This window comes from Dasypus novemcinctus, chromosome 7, assembly GCF_030445035.2.
Source record: "Dasypus novemcinctus isolate mDasNov1 chromosome 7, mDasNov1.1.hap2, whole genome shotgun sequence".
Lineage (NCBI taxonomy): Eukaryota > Metazoa > Chordata > Mammalia > Cingulata > Dasypodidae > Dasypus > Dasypus novemcinctus.
The window spans coordinates 138,133,890-138,138,438 of NC_080679.1; the positions used below are offsets into that span (position 1 = coordinate 138,133,890).

A 4,549-nucleotide genomic window follows, 5' to 3' on the forward strand; every position below is an offset into this window, starting at 1 on the left:
AAAGGAAAGTATTAGTGCTGGGGAAAGTCAATTGTGTAAGGAAGGAAAAAGTGTGAAGTAGTATTGGTGATATATGTTTACAAAGCAACAATATGAGTTCTGGGAGGATGGAGGTTAGATCATGTAAATTGTGTAGAGTTATAGTAGTAGGAAAGTACCTATAATGAGGTAGACGACTGAATATGGGAGGAATGTGGTACGTACTAAGAGGCTATTGTTTTTGTGAGAGAGGGAAAGAGAAAAGAAAGGTAATAGTTTCAGGGACGAATACCAGATGGAAAACTAAACAAAGGTATTAGAAATTAAGAGTTGGACACTTTGTGGATCAAAGAGAGGGAGATGGAATATAGGAGAGATAGCAGATGGTGGAGGATATCAAGTTGTAGGGGAAAGGGGATAGTGTAGACAGGCTAAATCTATTCACAGAGAAATGAGGCAGTGGAGGGTGAGGAAACCCAGCAAATGTGGGGTATTTCCTGTAGGACCTATTGTATTGTTAAGGTAAAATAGTATAAGAAGAATATTGGGGACAAGAAAGAGAGGATTGAAAAAAAAAAAGAACAAGAAGAAGAACAACAACAACAAAAAATAAAAATAAATAAAAATAAAAATAAAAAAAAAACAAAGAACAGACACCCCGCCGCCAGGCTCGGCTGGGCTCAGCTGGGCTCCGGTCCCCCGCCCGCCGCCCGCCGCGGCTCGGCTGGGCTCGGCTTCCCCTCCCGCCACGGCTCGGCTGGGTTCGGCCGGGCTTGGCTCTCCCGCCCGCCGCCCGCCGCCCGCCGTAGCGTGGCTCGTATCCCCCGCCCGCTGCCCACCTCGGCCCAGCTAGGCTACCCTGGCTGCCGCCCGCCGGGGCTCCGCGCGGTGCTAGCTGCCTCGGCTCCGCCTACCCAAGGAGGGAGTCCTCCACACGTAGCTGGGATCTCCGTGTATATTTCACAGATGGATCCTCTCTGTTACCTTCCCTCCAAATCGATGTCCAGACACCTCCGGACCAGGAAAAATCCTGAAACAGCCGGTCCCAAAGAGTCTCCGACGCCTCCCAGCCGATTCCCCCCAGGAGCTAGTAACCGGGAAGTTCACTCAGCCGCCATCTTGCCTCCCCCTCCTGAAAAGTCCCAAATTATATCTTATAGACCAGTCCTTTCCATTACCTTCCCACCAAATCGATGTCCAGACACTTCCTGCCCTGAAAAAATCCTGAAAAAGCCTGGTCCCGGAGAACCTCCAGCGGTGCCCAGCTGCCTCTTCCCAGGAGAGACGGCAAGGCAAGCTCACTCAGCCACCATCTTGCCGGAAGTCCGATGACTGTTTCAATCTCTTACAATATGTTGTGCTCTTCCAATTCTTCCAGGGCCAGGGTAGGTGGTTCATGTGTTTCTAGGAAATTATCCATCTCCTCAACATTGTCTGGACAGTTGTTCATAGTATCCTCTTATGAGCTCTCTTACTTCTGCAGGATCATAATTAATGTCCCCTCTCTCATTTCTGATTATATTTATTTGTGTCTTCTCTCTTATTTCTTTGTCAGTCTAGGTAAGGGTTTGTTGATTTTGTTGATCTCAAAAAACCAACTTTTGGTTTTCTTATTTTTCTGTATTGTTTCTTTGTTCTTTTTTTTTTTTTTAAAGATTTCTTTATTTCTCTCACCCCCCCCCCCTCACCCTGGTTGTCTGTTCTCTGTGTCTATTTGCTGTGTCTTCTTCTTTGTCTGCTTCTGTTGTTGTCAGCAGCATGGGAATCTGTGTTAGGGAATCTGTGTTTCTTTTTGTTTCTTTCCTTCAGCTTGGTTTGGCATTCATTTGTTGCTTTTTTTCTAGTTCCTCCAAGTGTGCAGTTAGATCTTCAATTTTAGGTCTCTCCTCTTTTTTAATCTAACACTGCCTTTGCAGTGTCCCATAAATTTTGATGTGCTGTGTTCTCATTACATTCATCTCAAGATATTTGCTGAATTCTCTTAATTTCTTCTTTAACCCACTGATTATTTAAGAGTGTGTTGTTTAATCTCCATATGTTTAAGAATTTCCCTTTTTCCATCCATTACTGATTTCCAGCTTCATTCTGTTATTATCAGATAAAGTGTTTTGTATAGTTTCAATCCTTATAAATTTATTGAGACTTGTCTTGTGACCCTACAAATGGTCTCTCTTGGAGTACAATTGATGAGCCTTGAAAAGTAAAGTACACCCTGCTGTTTGGGGGTGCAGTGCTTCATAGATATTTGTAAAGGTCTAGTTCATTTATCATATTATTCACACTCTCTTTCTTTACTTATCCTCTGTCCTAATTTTCTATCCAATACTGAGAGAGGTGTATTGAAGTCTCCAACTATTACTATAGAGGCATCTATTTCTCCCTTCAGTTTTACCAGTGTGTTCCTCATGTATCTTTGGTCACTCAGGTTAGGTGTATAAATATTAAATACAGCTATTTCTTCTTGGTGAATGGCCTTTTAAAAAATATATAATGACCTTCTTCATCCTTTATAACAGCTCTTTGCTTGAAATCTATTTGTCCAATACTAATATAATTACTCCAGTTTCTTTTGTTTATTATTTGCATGAAATATCTTTTCCCAACATTTTACATTTAACCCGGTTGTGACCTTATATCTGAAGTGGGTCTTTTGTAGAAAACATATAGACAGCTCATATTTTTAAATTCATTCTATCAGTCTATGTCTTTGGATTGGGGAGTTTAAGCCATTAACATTTAATGTTATTATTATAAAGGCATTACTTACATCATCCATTTTGTCCTTTGTTTCCCTCAGAATATCATTCTATTGTCTGCCTTTTTACACTTTAATTTTTACCCTTCCTAATATCTTCCTTTCTATACTTTTCTGGAAATCTCACCGTTGCTTTTTCCTTGGAAGCTGCAGCACTCCCTTCAGTATTTCTTATAATTCTGGTCTTTCAGTAATATATTTCATCAATTTTTATTTGTCTGTGAAAACATTGAAATCACCCTCATTTTTGAAGTATAGTTTTGCCAGATAGAGACTTATTCTCTCCTCCATGGTTTCTGATGAGGGTTCTGCACTTAATCTTTTCAAGTATTTTTTGTATGTGTTGCTTTCCTTTTCTCTTGATGCATTCAGAATCCTCTACTCTGATATTTGTCATTCTGAATAGTAGGTGTCTCAGGGTAGGTCTATTTGGATTTATTCTTTCTGGGGTGCATTGTCCTTCTTGGATATTGATATTTATGTCTTTCAGAAGAGTTGGGACATTTTCAATCATTATTTCCACAAATATTCTTTACCCCCCATTTCCAATCTCTTCTCCTTCTGGAGCACTGACAATGTATATAAACATTTCTCATTTCCATTCAATTTTCTGAAACTCGGTTTCATTTTTCTCATTCTCTTCTCTTTCTGTTCTCCTGACCTTTCAATTCAGATACTGTGTCTTTAAAATCACTAACTCTGTCCTAGAGCAATTAAAATCTGCTCATATATGTCAATATCTTTTTATTCTCATCCATCATGTCTTTCATTCCCATAAGGTATGTTACTTTTCTTTGCAGGCTTTCAAATTGTTCTTTATGCTCACTCAGTATCTTCTTAATATCCTTTATTTCTTTAGTCATATTTTCTTTAAATTCTTTGAATTGATTTAGGAGAGTTGTGTGATTATCACTTATGAATTATCTTAAATCCTGTATCTCTTCAGGTCATTTGGTTTGTTTCTTTGGCTGGGCCATCTCTTCCTCTTTCCTAGTATGGCTTGTGATTATTTGCTGATGTCTAGCTATCTGAATATGTTGGTGAATTTTCTCTGATGGCCAAATTCTCTCTTTCATTTTTTTCCCACAGCTCTTCCTTGTTATTTGTTTCAACTTATTCTATATTCGTCAAATTACCCCATACTTACCTAGAAGGAGAGATACAAAGATCATGAAGGTGGTTTTTCCCAGGGTGAGGTCTACCCATTGTACTCTGGATGTGCGATTTCTCTGAGTATGGGAAAATCTCCTGCCTAATTTGTGGTAGTGGGTGACTGCATTTGTGTTCTCCCATTTTAAAAAAAAATCACCCAGCTTAGGTTATCAAAATCGGACCAAGGGTTCACCAATGGGGTGTAGATTTTCTCCCAGTGGTTAGGATACATAGGATACAGAGAGAAGTAGAAACTTTTTTCCCATCCAATTTTCAGACATGTTGGCAGATGCCACTCAACACCACATATTTCCATGGAAGCGTTTCAGTCTTGGCTTTCCTGTGTCTTGGTCTATCTAAAGCTGAGATTCTTATGGGACTTTGCTGGCTAAATTCACAAAAAGCCTCCCACCTCCCTGTCCATTTTGCCTTGAATGAGCTGAAAGGGAGGAAGAAATCTGTTCCTGTCTCAGTCAGCTGCAGTGAACCAGGGGTTTTACCCTAACTTAATATCTTTGGGGTGGGGAGGGGAGCCAGCCCAAACACTGCAGGCATTTGGTAACTGGCATTTGTTGTTTTGGGTTCTTCCTCTCTCTGTCCCTTACCCTCCTGGCACTTGTGTGGCACTGTACTGTTCTGCTGACCCCCATAGCAGTTCTCTCA

General features: G+C 40.5%; 1 pseudogene; it reads left to right on the forward strand.

Annotated features, from left to right (window-relative positions):
- Positions 1–3,873: 3,873 nt before the first annotated feature.
- On the forward strand, positions 3,874–4,026 carry LOC131279341 (U1 spliceosomal RNA; annotated as a pseudogene).
- The last annotated feature ends 523 nt before the right edge of the window (positions 4,027–4,549 follow it).